Genomic DNA, 7,446 nt, shown 5'->3' with positions numbered 1-7,446 from the left:
CCAAAACCCCAGCTCTCCTGGAACGTGTTTTGCACTGCAGAGAGCCTGTAAACGTGTTTTTGTTTGAGCTCATGTCCTTTGGGGCGTCTGGTCGGTTCTTCCAGAGGATGCACATGTCAAGGAAAAGATGTTGCAGTAGGGCAATATGTATAACAAAGGCAATGGATAGTAATTTTAAAATATTTGGATTAATTGTGCTTTCTGGCCATTATAAAGGTACATGCTCAAATTTATTCTGTTCTTCAACAATAACAAGAACAGCTTGCTATTATTGGACACTGGCCAGTGTAGGTCTGAAGTAAATTAATATGTTCTTTCCCGTTAGAATTTGTTAGTTATTTAGCAAGTAACTTCTTATTTAAAATACAAATTTCTAAGCATAGAAGCTGGAAGAGTGCCTGCTGATCTTTTACTCGTTTCTTTGTTAGTGTGAGATTGTGTACTTTCATTTTCTACTATTTTCTTAAACTTCTGTGGTTTCACTGGTTGCAATCACTAATTCATCTTTAGTTATTCCTGACTACCTCCTTTTTCACTATACTGATTTGTCTTGCTTGGGGTTTTTAAGTATTACTGTGCTGCCTGAGTGATTTAGACATCTGTGGATATAGATCTGTTTTTACATAGTAGTTTACACAAACAGCAGTTAAGATTAATTTAATGATGTGTAGTTTCAAATTCTTAACTGGATTTTGCTTTGGAAATTTTGGGGTTTAGTGCAGGAGGATTGCAGCTCAGCCTTCAAATAATTCCTGTGCAGCAGCAAAGTAGCAGGTGGTGAAAAGACTGAAGTTCATTTCCAGAAGTCTATGTACCTTTCCTTGTCAAGAGTTTCCATACAGCTTTATTTATTTATTTATTAATAATCTGGACTTTGTTCATGTAGAAACTGATGGTTTGAATTTGGCAGGATTTCTGGATCTACAGCAATCCAGGCAGACTTACCATGAATATTTTTGCTAGGCCTCTATGTGTCTGGCCATTTCTACAGAGCCTGAACAAAGCATCAGTGTGCTGCGTTTGCACCAATTCCACAATGTGTGAGGTATATTAGACTTATGAGATGTGTGGCACAGTCCTTGTGTGTGTGCGTGATGTATTTACTTAATTGGAAAGCACTTGATGGAAAAATGCTGTCAGGAGCCAATGAGCTACACATTTTGTGCACAAGAAATTTCACATCAGATTTAGTGCACGGACCAAGACTATTCATGTAGCAGCAGATTTGTACCAGAACCAGTGCTTTTTAGAAGCATACATTCACTGTCAGTCTAAAAAATCCTGAACTGACACGATAGCTGCAGCTTGGGCTTTTAGCCACTGCAGATATGTCATAAGCATGCTGAAGGTTGGTTGAATGGTATGTATTACCTTGCCTTTTTCCGTAGCAGAGCAGGTATCTCACTTAACAGTGTTGGCTGTAGAGGGCATTATAATTTGTGGATGTGACAGCGGTAGCCTAAAACCCAAGAACCTGTGGCTTGCTGAGAACCAGGGATAAATTAGTACCACAAGAGTATGGAAAGACAAATGAGAATATGTTTTTATATGCTGGAATCTGTTTTCTGCCACATATTGGCTCTTCCGACTCTTTGTGTAAAATTAGCCTTAAACCCATGTTGCAAAGCTTGGATTCAGATGTCTGCAATGGTTGATGAAGAATGACTGAGATTACGTCGAGGGAGACTTTAATTCTCCATTTGGAATCTAGGAATCAGCAGCAGGTGCTATGGAAAATAATGCTGTGAGTTTTCTTTGAACCTTCTTTATTATTCAGAGAGCAAAGCAGTAATGTCCATTCTGAGATGAAGGAGATTTGCTTTCTCATTTTGTAGTTTTTAAAGAACTATGATATTAGGAAGAATTTAAACCCCACATTTTTATTAAATGACGCTTCTGCAACTCTTGGAAAATTCCTGTTGTGTCTGATTATTTTTTTTATTTATTTCTTCTTTTGACAAAGCAATTAGAAACCAATCGGAATTTGTTACATGCATTTAATGGAGTTAAAATAGAATGAAATGTGTGGTTCAGTCTTCAAATACTAAGTCGTAGTAGAATATTCTGTAGTGTCAGTAAAGAAGTTTTTCATGCTGCACTAAAGAACAGCATAGTGAATGTTGTAGGAGTAGAGAGCAATTGCCCTTAATTCCCTAGAATTTAATTGGATTGTACTTCTTTCTGATTGCATCCGATCAGATATGATGTACCAGAAATTTGGCCAAAATTGTAATGTCAAGCTCATTAATTACATGGTGGACATAATCTGAAGGAGGAAATGTCAGCTTGCTTTCCAAATTAGAGGTTAAGTGTTCTGGGAGAAACTCAGCAAGACCCACAAGACATTGCATTCCTAAAGACGCCACAGAGCATCTGTTTGCAGGAGGCCCAGGCTCCCAACTCTTGCAGACATTGGAGTTCAGTGAGAGCCAGGATTTGGGAGCTGCTTCTTCACAGATACCCTTTTCAGTGCAAGTTCCAGCTCCAAGCCCTCCCTAAGCCTGCTGCATGCCATCTTTGGCCTCTATGCCATAGATTACTGTTCCCCATTTGAAATAAACTGTTGAGTCAGGCCCCTAATGTACTTACAGAGGACTACAAAAAAAAGCTTAGCCACATACTGAAGTTGTTCGTGCGCTGCAGGTCTTGCCTGCTGTGTGAAGGCAGTGTGTACTACAAAAGGCCGTGTGACAGTGTGGGTTGCTTTTGCGATAATCCTTTCTTCCCACACTCCACTCTTTCCCCCCTTGTATTATTTATTCCTATTTGAGTATTTTAAAAAGCTTGCAGTATGCTATTGGAACCACCCCCTTTCCTCTGCCCTGTTGGGGTTCACCAGCAATATTTATCTTGTTCTGATGCACGCTGGCTTGCCTGCAAGATCCACAGTGGTTAACTTTCTGTTTAAAATAGTGTTTCTTTCTGTGGAGGAGAAGACAACTGGCATGCTGGGCTGCAAATTATTTGGTGAGTCATCAGTTAATATACACATCCTGAATAAAAAAGCACTGCAGCTGCTAATTTCTGTTTACTGCTTGACAGTATGTACAAGAAGGGAAAAGGTAATTGGTATGTGTAGCCTTTTATTGGTTGGTTTATATATATAAATGGAAAATATGCATTAGGGCTTTTCGGGCTCCAAGCCTCTATTTGTGTGAACGTATGAGAAATGCGCTGTGGGCTCTTTGTCTTTTTTCCTCTCCCACATCCATGGATAGGCCGAGAGGGTGGATCAGGAAGGATGTAGGACTTTCCATCATGGAAAGAGATGAATTATATGACACTCATCGAGATTTGGTGTTAGTGCTTGTTTTTCTCTCTCTTGCCTTAAACGTAATTCGCCTGAGAGAGAGAAATATGTTTTTTAAAAAACTCCTCAGGTCAGGTGTATGAGCAGATAAATGGAAATGGAGTGAGAAGTTCCGTTATCAAAATAACAGACTGAGATAGACCTTAGGAGCAGAATTTGGCCATTATTCCGATTATGCAGAGACACTGGGATCACAGTCATTGATATATCTGTTTATTTGCAGAGTTAATGCCTTCGTGGATTAGTTTTCAGCAGTTTCTGTAGTGGTTTCAGGGGCAGAATTTGGGGCAGAATCTGAATGAAAGTGTGACCAAAGCCAGAGGACTTGTTCTTGCTTGTTGCAGAACCAGAAATCGGAGAACTTTTTTCCAGAGTTTACTGGGTTTACTTCCTCTCTTTTTGATACAGACTATGCCAGATTGCCGATGGGTTTTGTTGTTCACAGATGTCTGCCCATCAACAACAAGTTCAGGGAGAATGTTTGGTTTTTTGGATCATTTTAGTAATAATGAATAAGAAATTGTGCTCTTTGTGAGGTTAAAAAAGGGGAGGGGGGGTGTCCATAAATATAGCTGTTTGAGAGTCTCTTTTTTTTATTCTGATCAAGAGAAAATTATTCCTATTTGCAGTTCTGACTATTGTTTAGCCTAGTTCTGTATGGCACAGTAAAAGAGCAATATATGTGTCATTATTTCTTCTTTGAGCTCCCCCTAACCAGGTTATCTTAATGCTTGAAAGTGGGTTAGCAAATGCATTTTCTTTTCTGTTATTCAGACAGGTGATGGGTTAAAGACTGTAGGTGTATTCTAGCTCACTAGTTCCTGTATAAAGTATAACCATGAGCTGCCCTCAAAATAAACCTGGGCTTGGCAAAGATTTGTGTTCTAAACATGATTACACATAAATGTCAGATAAGTGGAAATACTCAGGAAAGTGGAAACATTCCAGAATTCTGCTATTTATGGCATCAAAACAGACATTTGAAAAGCATTAGTTCTTCAACAGCTGAAAAACTCTTCATATTTTTTAATTTAAAAATAAGGACAAATGACCTTTAATTGCCAAGTTCATTGTTATGAAAATGCTTGGGTTTTTTCTCCACTTTTCCTTAGTGAACTTTGGGAAAAATCACACACGTACAATTTCAGTGAAGCAAGATAGAATGATTAGTTTGTACTTCAGCTTTTTTCATAGAGCATCTCAAGGCACTCCACTGAAATTTGTGGTTAAAATCCCATGACGCTCCTTTGTAAGAGATGCAGCAAATAGCTTTGATAGGTCTGGAAACCTGAGGCAGGAACAATTTGAGTAAGCTGGCCGAGTTCATAAAGGAAGTCCGTGTTAGAGCTGGGCTTCGAGCACGAGTTTCCTGATGCCCGGGGCTGTGCTCCAGCTGTCTAGAAGCTGCTGCCACAGGAAGAGTACGAATGACTACTGCAACTGCATTTAGCCTATCTCAAAGTAAAAACTGAAATAGAAGCTCTGACAGATGACGCAGCTGGAAGAAGAGCACATCTTTATCTTTCTATATGTAGACCTTCAACAGTAAAACATTGGAGCCTGTGAAACTGTAGTTTATTGGAGGATAAGTTCATTTGGAGAAGAGGAGGCTGAGGGGAGCCCTCATCGCTCTCTACAACCACCTGAAAGGAGGCTGGAGCCGGGGGGGGTCGGTCTCTTCTCCCAAGTAGCAAGCGATAGGATGAGAGGGAACGGCCTCAAGCTGCACCAGGGCAGGTTTAGGTTGGATATTAGGAAAAATGTCTTCACCGAAAGGGCTGTCAGGCCCTGGCCCAGGCTGCCCAGGGAAGGGGTTGAGTCCCCATCCCTGGAGGTATTTAAAAGCCAGGGAGATGTGGTGCTTGGGGACATGGTTTAGTGGTGGGCTTGGCAGTGGCAGGATAGCGGTTGGACTTGATGATCTTAAAGGTCTTTTCCAACCTAAACCATTCTATGATTCCATGATTCTGTTGCTGCAAATTTATTATCCCACCTCCAACTGTTCTTTGATTCCACAAAGTGATGACTGGATTATAAAGAGTTGCAGTTCTTGGATGCGTGGGTATGCTAGAGGGAGAATTGCCTGTCTGACACTGGGAATGTGGTGCTTTGATGGCCACGGGTGAATGCTACAGGACACTTTGTACTCTTCTGTTTGCACCAAATTAAAATTACCAAGGGATGATATAACAACGTTAATGAGTTCACATCTTTCTTTGCAATCCTGAAATAAAAATAAGCATGTTAGGACTTCTTGGGTTTTCAGTTTTTTTAGAGAGACCAGTAAATTGACATTGCATCATAGCCATACAAACAGACTTTATTTGTCAAGGACTTCTTTGTTTTTCTTTTGAGTAGAAACGTAAGGTATAGATGTATACCTTTCAATTTAGGGCTTATGTTTGGCTGCAGATGATAGAGAGTGACTCCTATCTGTATGGTGTAGTTATTTCCTCTGAATTACATGCGCTTCGGGCAAAGTGTGTGTATGGGGTGGGGTCCAGTAAAACAAGGGCATAAAGACCTTTCATGAAGTTGTAATTTTTATGTGGAACGATATTTTGTGCATACAGCGCTATTTTTGATGTTTGTTTCTGTCTGTACAAATGTATTTTTATACCAGTTTGACACTACTAAATTTTCTCTTCATATTTGGGAATTACTCAGGCTTTACAAGATTTTCTTAAGGATTTTTTTTTTTTTTAATTATATTTGCTGGCAGATATGCTACAGTCAAAGGACAAGAAGGTCATAAAGGGCCTAGTGTAGAGCTTAGGCAGTAAACATGCCTTAGGGTAAGATTTAAGAAATGAGATTTTTCCTATAAATCTTTATTCAGTCACTTGCAGTTTTTCTCGGTGGCCCAGCACCTGGGGCTGGAGGTGATGCAGTGATGCACCTTGTGTTAGAAACCTGCTGGATTTATTTTAATGGCACACGAAGAGCGAGCATTTACTCCAAAGATGACCTCTTTCCCTCAGCTCCCTACGTACTGCATTTTAGTATATGTTTTGCAGTATCGGTAAGGGTAGGCGTTTGGTTTTACGTGCTTGTATCATCAGGCTGGATGACAGGACCAGGAGGAAATCTCAGGCTTGCTGACGCTGCATCCAAGCCTCATCCCCATCCTGTACAAATACCTGGTAATACTTGAAACTGGATAGCGAGAGGGCAAAGCCAGCCAACACTGGTGTGGATATGATGAAAAAAGAACATGTCTCTTCTGGCTATGAATACCCTAAAAGCAAGACTAAGGTGTGCAGAGTGAGTGACTTCCAAGTCCCATCGCTCCGGCCGAGACCTTCGTTCTGCAGGACGGGTGTGTGGTTCCCTGTTTGGGGCGGGTGCTGGTGCAAAGTCCAGAAGCACAGGCCTCCCCCCACCGCCCTGCCCGAGTCCTAGGGCCGTTTATCTGCCTGCGTACGCTGTAGTTATTGCAGACCCGGGAGAGGAACCCGCAGCCGTGGCAGCAGGGTGCCGTCCCCGTCCCGGTCGGCGGGGCTGGGGCTCGAACCCGCGGCCTCGGCACTCCGCCCCCGGCGAGCAGCTCCCCTCCAGCGGGGCGGTGCGACCGAGTGCGATTGATGGGGGAAAGAGCCAATGGCCGCCTTGGAGCGCCCTAGCAACTGAGCCGCGCTGTCCCGCTGGGAGCACGAGGAAGGAGGCGGTGGGAGTTTGCCCTCCCCCAATGGAAGCCGAGGGGGCGGGGCCAGCGCTTTTTGGTCCACCAATAGGCGAAGGCGGGGGAGGTTACGGCTCCCTCATAGAAGCGGGGAGGGGCGGGGCTGCCTTTCCGGCGCGCCAATCAATGCCGAGGAGGGCGGTGGCGGTGGCGAACTGCCCAATAGTGTGGCTCGGGGGCGGGGCCCGCTGGTCTGTCAGAGCGCCGCGGCGGCGGGCGGGCTGAGCGGCGGCGTGAGGCGGCGGCGAGCGCTGGCAGCCCGCGGCCGGGGCGGCAGGTGGAGGAGCGGGACGGAGCCCGCGCGGCCGCCCCGCCGCACCTTCGCGTTGCGGGGGGAGAGGGTCGGGCCCTCTGTCGGAAGAGACGGTCGCCTTCGTTCTGTCACGACATGAGGCGCGCTGCCGCCGTGCCCCGCCGCTGACACCGCCGCCTCCCGTCGCTGCAGGAGGCGCGC

This window comes from Platalea leucorodia (genome assembly GCF_965183815.1).
Source record: "Platalea leucorodia genome assembly, chromosome: 14".
Classification (NCBI taxonomy): Eukaryota; Metazoa; Chordata; class Aves; order Pelecaniformes; family Threskiornithidae; genus Platalea; species Platalea leucorodia.
The sequence above is the reverse complement of the archived record's forward strand: the minus strand, read 5'-3'. Positions refer to the sequence as shown.